This window comes from Capra hircus, chromosome 18, assembly GCF_001704415.2.
Source record: "Capra hircus breed San Clemente chromosome 18, ASM170441v1, whole genome shotgun sequence".
NCBI lineage: Eukaryota > Metazoa > Chordata > Mammalia > Artiodactyla > Bovidae > Capra > Capra hircus.
Window position 1 is genome coordinate 40,839,559 of NC_030825.1, and position 7,947 is coordinate 40,847,505.

The window sequence follows — 7,947 nt, forward strand, 5'->3', positions numbered from 1 at the left end:
ACGTATGTCCACGTACAAACTTTCAGTTTGTATCAGGATGCTGGTAGACCGACAAAGCTCAACTCTTGATGCAGGTTAAAACTCCAGGAGCTGATCTAACCATAGCCAAGGTCTTGATTCTCAATCTGGCATCTGGTGCCAGTCAGAAGCTGCCTGTCTGTTTCAGGGCATCTTCTCATGTTGGTGGATGTGATATTTTGGGTGGCCTTCACCAAACTGAAAAAGACCCAGCTCCCTGAATCAAGCCATATAGGCCTGCTTTACTCCAGCCTCTGCTTGGAGTTGACATGGCTGAGAGAGCTGCTGCTGCTAAGTCGCTTCAGTCGTGTCCAACTCTGTGCGACCCCATAGACGGGAGCCCACCAGGCTCCCCCGTCCCTGGGATTCTCCAGGCAAGAACACTGGAGTGGGTTGCCATTTCCTTCTCCAATGCACGAAAGTGAGAAGTGAAAGTGAAGTCGCTCAGTCGTGTCTGACTCTTTAGCGACCCCATGGACTGCAGCCCACCAGGCTCCTCCGTCCATGGGATTTTCCAGGCAAGAGTACCGGAGTGGGGTGCCATTGCCTTCTCTGGGCTGAGACAGGTAGTAGCCTACTAAAGTTTGTAGGTTAAAATTCACCTGGAAGAGGCACAAAGCCTGGGACCAATTGTACCATCCTTTGCATTGAGATACTGTCCAGTACTGGTTCGTGCTGACAGATAACGAGTGAAGAATGTGCCTCCTTTCTGGGCCAAGACCTAAGGAGTAGGGGGATGTCCCCTCCAGGCTCTCTGTCTCCTTCTACCAGCTCCAGGCAAGTGACGTGAAAGTCCAAGGGGATTACCAAACAATGAGATGAAAGCATCCTGTGTCCCCAAATCAAACATGGAGAAGAGCTTCCCCCTTTGGAATATTTCAGGGGAGAAAAATAAACTTGTATTTGAATTGTTATACATGTTATGAATTTGTCACTATAACTCTGAAAATAACAAACTTTTACTTAAAGGGCCAGATAGTAAATATTTTAGGCCTTTTTGCAATTGCTCAGCTCTGCTGTAGCATTCACATATGTGAATGTGACTGTGTGCCAATAAAACTTTGTTTTTAAAAATAAGCAGTGGGTCACATTTGGTCTGCTGGCTGTAGTTTGCTGACTCCTGCTATAGCCATTGTGCCTCTCAATAATATATTTATTTAGCTTCCATGGAAAAATATACAGAGTAGGGTCCAACAGTAGTCCTGTCCTGGGCTATAGTAACAATTAGACTCCAAGTGTCTATATATTTTTTACACAGTATTTTTAAAAGTTAGGGAATTCTAAAGATCAAATTCACAAGGTGGGTAATTTCTGGAGACTAAAGTAGAGAAACTGGATCATAAAAGGATAAAAAGGACAGATTCAACTCTATATGCATTGTTTATTTCTTCAAGGTCAGGTCAGTTCAGTTCAGTTCAGTTGTTCAGTCGTGTCTGACTCTGTGACCCCATGAATTGCAGCACACCAGGCCTCCCTGTCCATAACCAACTCACATCCATCGAGTCGGTGATGCCATCCAGCCATCTCATCCTCTGTCATCCCCTTCTCCTCCTGCCCCCAATCCCTCCCAGCATCAGAGTCTTTTCCAGTGAGTCAGCTCTTCGCATGAGGTGGCCAAAGTACTGGAGTTTCAGCTTTAGGATCATTCCTTCCAAAGAACACCCAGGACTGATCTCCTTTAGAATGGATTGGTTGGATCTCCTTACAGTCCAAGGGACTCTCAAGAGTCTTCTCCAACACTACAGTTCAAAAGCATCAATTCTTCGGTGCTCGGCTTTCTTCACAGTCCAACTCTCATGTCCATACATGACTACTGGAAAAACCGTAGCCTTGACTAGATGGACCTTTGTTGGCAAAGTAATGTCTCTGCTTTTTAATATGCTATCTAGGTTGGTCATAACTTTTCTTCCAAGGAGTAAGTGTCTTTTAATTTCATGGCTACAATCACCATCTGCAGTGATTTTGGAGCCCCAAAACATAAAGTCTGACACTGTTTCCACTGTTCCCCCATCTATTTGCCATGAAGTGATGGGACCGGATGCCATGATCTTGGTTTTCTGAATGTTGAGCTTTAAGCCAACTTTTTCACTCTCCTCTTTCACTTTCATCAAGAGGCTTTTTAGTTCCTCTTCACCTTCTGCCATAAGGGTAATGTTTGTCAAAAAGGAGTTGGCTTCAAGAAAAACCATTAACAAAGTGAAGACAGCCTACAGAAGGGGTAAAAACCTTTGCGAAGATATTTCTGGTATGGGATTTATATCCAAAATATGTAAAGAATTCTTAAAACTCAACAACAAAAGAAAAAACGATTTTAAAAAGGGCAGAAGATTTGAATAGCTGTTTTTATAAAGAAGGTACACAGATGGCAATAAGCAAAGGAATAAGTTCAACGTTATCACAGAAACACAAACCAAACCCACAGTGCAAAGGAAAGTTGCAAGAACAGGATGGCTAGAATAAAGAGGACAGACAGTAACAAATTTGCTGGGGTTATGGAGAAACTGGAATCCCCATAACTTGCTGGTGGGACTGTATTAATAGAACTCATTGCAGCCACTTTGAAAAACAGTTTGGTAGCTTTTTAAAATGCTAAAGGGAGAGTTATATGACTCAGCAATTCAACTAGATGTATACCAAAGAAAACTGAAAAAAAAAAAAAAAAGCATGTAAGTTGGGAGAGTAAGACTTTGAAAAGATAAAATAAGAGAACTGTACTTTTTCTTCTTTCGTGGAAAGAAGGTAAAGTCCAAGTTAAGAATAGTCACGATAAGTCAAAGAGTAGTGTAATTTCAAGGCTAGTTACTAAAAAAATACTAAACAAGGGTACAGCTTCCAAGTTAATAGAGGAAAACTACTGGCATAATAGAGTATAATAATGTAATATTAATAAGTTTTATTATTTATATTTATAATTTATTATTAACTCAGTACATTGTTTAATTTGATGCTAATCTAAATAAAATTATGTAATAATGACAAACAGAAGATGGGACTAAATACTGAGCCATAAATTTCAGAGTATTTAATTTTTACAGAATATATTCTAAGACCATAATGCAATTAAGATAGAAATAAACAATAAAAAGGAAACTAAAAATTTCCTGGTTTTGGAAATTAAGAAATATATGTCTAAATAATTAGTAGAGGCTAAATCACAAAGAAACTGGAAGCTATTGTCAACTGAATAATCAAAAATTGAAGGATTCAAAAAAATCTAAAAAGAATGGGAGATTTAGCTAAAGCTAAAGTTTGGCCATTCCTAGGTCATCAATGCCAGGCTTCACCTTGCCTTCCAGGGCCACGTGGGAGACTTGCACTGACAGCCCAGGTCTTCCCAGAAACTGAAAACTGGGTCTGGACCGGAGAAAGGTTACAGTCTCCGGAGACAGCAGAAGAAGAATGTGCAGACACGGCCTGGATCCGAGTGGAGGAAGGTGGTCGTGTTCTAGCTGCTAAGTGGTGCCTTTTTGCAGTCGCATGGACTGGGGCCAGTTAGGCTCCTCTGTTCATGGGATTCTCCAGGCAGAAACAGTGAAGTGGGTTGCCATTTCCTTCTCCAAGGGATCTTTCCCACCCAGGGATTGGACCCGAGTCTCCTGCGTTCCAGGCGGATTATTTACCGCTGAGCCATTAGGGGAGCACACAGAGGAAGTTGGGGGAAAGGAAGTCAGAAATGGTTTAGGAAAATTTTTCACAGATGTTGTGAGACGAATTTAATCACTCAGCAGTGCTGTATCCATTTCCCCGCAGGAAGATGGGACATTGATCGACCCTCGTGGCTGTGGTTTAGTGGTTGAATGGGCTCTCTGTGGACCTAAGCATTTACTTCTCTGGCAGCACGTGGGGATCCCTCTACCTGCTGAGTCCGCGGGACCTCTGTAAACATCACCCTGGAAAGCAGATTATTTTCTGTGAATGGCAGTAAAACGTTATGCCCTCTCTGAGGCTCGAACTCAGGACCTTCAGATTATGAGACTGACGCGCTGCCCACTGCGCTAAGAAGGCTGACAGAGAGAGGACCTTCTTTCTCGTTAAAGGGAAAGTGCCTGCAGCCGCTTCCTTTGGCCTAACCGCCTCGCAAGAGTCGGTGTTTGCCGGCTGAGCGCCGGTGGGTCCCGGGACAGCTGGGGAAGGACGGCTCCTCTCTTCTTCCGGGACTGGAGCCGTCTTGCGGCGGGAGGGAGTCCCGCGCCAGCCTGGAGCTCAGGGGGTCGAGAGAGGAGGTGGGCTCGTGCAGCCGCGCTCGCCGTGGGTGGAAGGGCGCGCGCGGCCGGTGGGGTTCTGCGGAGCGAGCAGGAATAGGCGCGGCAGAACACGCGAGGGCCCCGCGCGGGCACAGGCTCCAAGCGAAACCGGAGCGCACGCGCCTGGCTTTGGCGGGAGGACGCGCGGCAGGGATGCGCAGAGCAGGGAGGAGGCGGCGCGAGCGGCGGGCGGCGCTGCGGGTGTCCGCCCAGACGGCCACTGTCGCCGGAGCGCTCGGGGCGTGAGCTCGGGCTTGTGTTGCTGACCAACGGCGGGTGTCTGGCTGGACGAAGGCTGGAGGGGGCGACACCCGCTGCAGATGGGCATGGGGGGCTACCCTGAAGGGTGGGAAGGGACCTGGGGCGAGGGCAGGCGGGCGGGAGGAAGAGAGAGGGGTTCGGAAGAATTTGGGGCGTGAACTCTCCAGGCCCTGAGCCGGCCTTAGGAGTGGGGATGAATTAGGAGAAGGGAGAGAAGATTCCAGAAGACTCTTGGATGAGAATTCAGTTGGAAAGACGGAGGGAGAAACCATGATTGCCTTGGACTTGCCATCTTACTCGTTTATTCAACCTTGTGGTTCTGCTTCCTCCTTCAAATCATTTTGTGTCTTTATTACATATAGAGCATTGCATTTCGGAGAGCAGAAGAGCAGCAAGCGTTCCCTCTGCTGCTACTGCTGCTAAGTCACTTCAGTCGTGTCCGACTCTGTGTGACCACATAGACGGCAGTCCACTAGACTCCCCCGTCCCTGGGATTCTCCAGGCAAGAACACTGGAGTGGGTTGCCATTTCCTTCTCCAATGCATGAAAGTGAAAAGTGAAAGTGAAGTCACTCAGTCGTGTCCGACCCTCAGCGACCCCATGGACTGCAGCCTTCCAGGCTCCTCTGTCCATGGGATTTTCCAGGCAGGATTACTAGAGTGGGGTGCCATTGCCTTCTCCGAGCGTTCCTTCTCAGTTCAGTTCAGTTCAGTCGCTCTGTCTTGTCCGACTCTTTGCGACCCCACGAATCGCAGCACGCCAGGCCTCCCTGTCCATCACCAACTCCCGGAGTTCCCTTGGACTCACGTCCATCGAGTCAGTGATGCCGTCCAGCCATCTCATCCTCCGTCGCTCCCTTCTCCTCCTGCCCTCAATCCCTCCCAGCATCAGAGTTTAGGCAGGGTTTAAAATCTTACTGTTACAAGAATGCAGGGTGGATGGATGGATGAATTAGTGGATGGGCAGAACATATAACATAGATCATATAAGTCAGAAAGCATTCCTTCCTTACTTCTTCACCGGAATTTCTGCTGCCGATGCCCAGAAGGCATGACTACCGAGAAATCACTACCCCATCCCGTTTATCCAACGATTATTACAAGGTACGAGTACTACCTTGGGCTGGGCGGCTTATTCTTTCTCTCAGCCCTTATGGCATTATTGTTTTCACCAGGGAACAGTGTATTTTCATATCTGGTGCGTCTAGCCCCTTGCCCCCCCCCAGCCCCTTTCAGGGCTTTGGTGCTAGCTTAACGCAGGTTTCAGGTCATCTCTTGGACAGTCGTTCACACTGGTTCCCTCTTGCTGCTCTGATTTCCCAGGGCACTTAAGTGACTGATTTGCATCCTGTGGTTCCAGGTTGTTCTCAGTTGTTCCCTGTGTGTCTCCTCCTTTGACTGGGTGTTCAGCAATGCAGGGACAGAATCTGAGCCACCCCGGGGAACACCACATTCAGAAGGATGGTGGAGGAGGTTCTGGGCCCACCCCCAAGACCCTCTCTCCTGCCACGTCCTGCCTAGACTCGGTGCGCCTTTTTAGTGAACAAAGAGTTCGTTTGGCCGGGAGTCAGGGCTTGGCATTTGTTCTCTCTACCCAGTCCCGACCTTGTGGCTTCCCCTCCGGGTCATCCTAGCCTAGTACAAATTCTGCCGGAGAGCAGGAAGAGACCGGCTGCGGTACAGGCAGCTCCTCCAGCGGGCCAGGTCCTCCGAAGCTATGAGAGCTGTGTGGCCAGAGCTCCCTCCAACCTTCCCTCCCCTTCCCTCCCTCACCCCACTTTCCCTCAAACCACCCCCCCCCCCCCCACCTTGAGAAGCTGCAGAGCAAAGGACATGGTTTGTTCCAGGAATCTCTCTAAACACATTTTTCAAAGTATCCCTCTGCCAATCCTGAATGGCACCTCACAACATTTGGGGAAATAGTTCTCAGGGCTCTGCAGCTTGGTCTCTCAGCTGGAAGAGTTAGGCCATGCGCCATCCTGCACACCCACGCAGAACCTTCCAGCCCCCCTCCCAGCCTCTGCTCCTGCCTTTCTTACCCACACATGCTAATCCGATGTTGGTCACCCACAAAGCCCCTCTGTCCTGAACTCCTCTTGCTCAGAGGCCCAGAACCAACAGAGAATGTTTCCTTCTCCTTCACTTTCCTATATCTTTACTCTTCCCTTGAGATGATTCCTTTACCTTTGTGGCAGAGGTTGCTCTGGAATTTTCTAAATCCTCTGCAGCAGATACACAAGAACTAGTTTTAGCTTATTGATTGATTACCGGAGAGAGTTCTCTATAGAAAGGCCTACAAAGGACTGGGAGATCTGAGGATCTGGGGTTGAGATTGGGAGATGTGACCAAGGGCGTTCGGGGAGGGAGGGGAATTAGGAAGGGGGTTCTAGAGTGCCCAATGGGATCCTGGATTGGCTACTGAAACTTGAAAAGGACATCAATGGACAACTGCATAAATTTGAATAAAGTCTGTAGATGAGTTTATATATCAATATTAATTTCCTGGTTTTGATCATTGCATGGCAGGTTAAGCGTTAATATTTGGGGAAGCTGGGTAAAAGGTATATGGGACCTTTATTATTTCCAAACTTTCATAAGTCTGAAAAGTACTTTAAAAGGAAAAGTTAAAAGTTGAAAACAAATGAATCACAGTGGAAGCCCTCAGACCTTCCTTTAGAGATTCTGATTCAGTAAATTTGGGGAATGGGCTTGGGGATTGTACTTTTAACAAACTTCCTAGGTATTTCCAGTATTCAGCTGTAAATTCTCCTGGATCAGGTAGCCATTAACATCTCTTTGATTCATTAGCTCAAGAAGTATTTGAATAGTCCACACACATTATGGGTGAAAACAGAAATAAATGAATAAAAAACAGGTCAGGTGTGCAATGCAAGGGCCAGAGTGATCTGGACTGTGGGAGTGGGCAGTTTTATAAGTTTCTGTGTCATGAATACATATAACTTCCAAGTTGTTAGGTTTTTTTTTTTAAATAAAATGCTCCCTATGAATCAAGACACTTTCTGTTTTAACTGAATCCCCAAATTCTTTTATTCAAATATGTTATTAGTGGTTTTCTGTGCTAGTTACTGTGATCTGTGTCAAGGGGACAAAAGTTAAAAAGACACAGCTCCTGCCCCCAAGGAGTTTATGGTTCACTGAGTAAGACACATAATTGGAACTAACTCTCATAGGGGCCAGAGCGTGGACAAAACTGAAAGCGGGCTTGGATTTGGCCTGAGCTTGCAGGAGGGCAGGGAGCAGTTGGGCTTCTGGAATGTGGGGGAAGGGAGCAATCTAAGAGGCAGTTGGGAGCCAGTCCTGAGTTGAGAAGACTGTTGGGAGAATGAGAAGCCTGCTGGAAAGGGATGGTCTAGGAAAAGTTTCAGATCTTAGAGGACCTGATGAAGGAAGGATACAGTGCTGTG

The 7,947-nt window shown here is 47.1% G+C and overlaps 1 non-coding gene across 1 annotated transcript; it reads right to left on the bottom strand.

Annotated features, from left to right (window-relative positions):
* Nucleotides 3,951-4,023, bottom strand: TRNAM-CAU. The gene has a single exon. It is a non-coding gene; the product is annotated as a tRNA-Met (tRNA).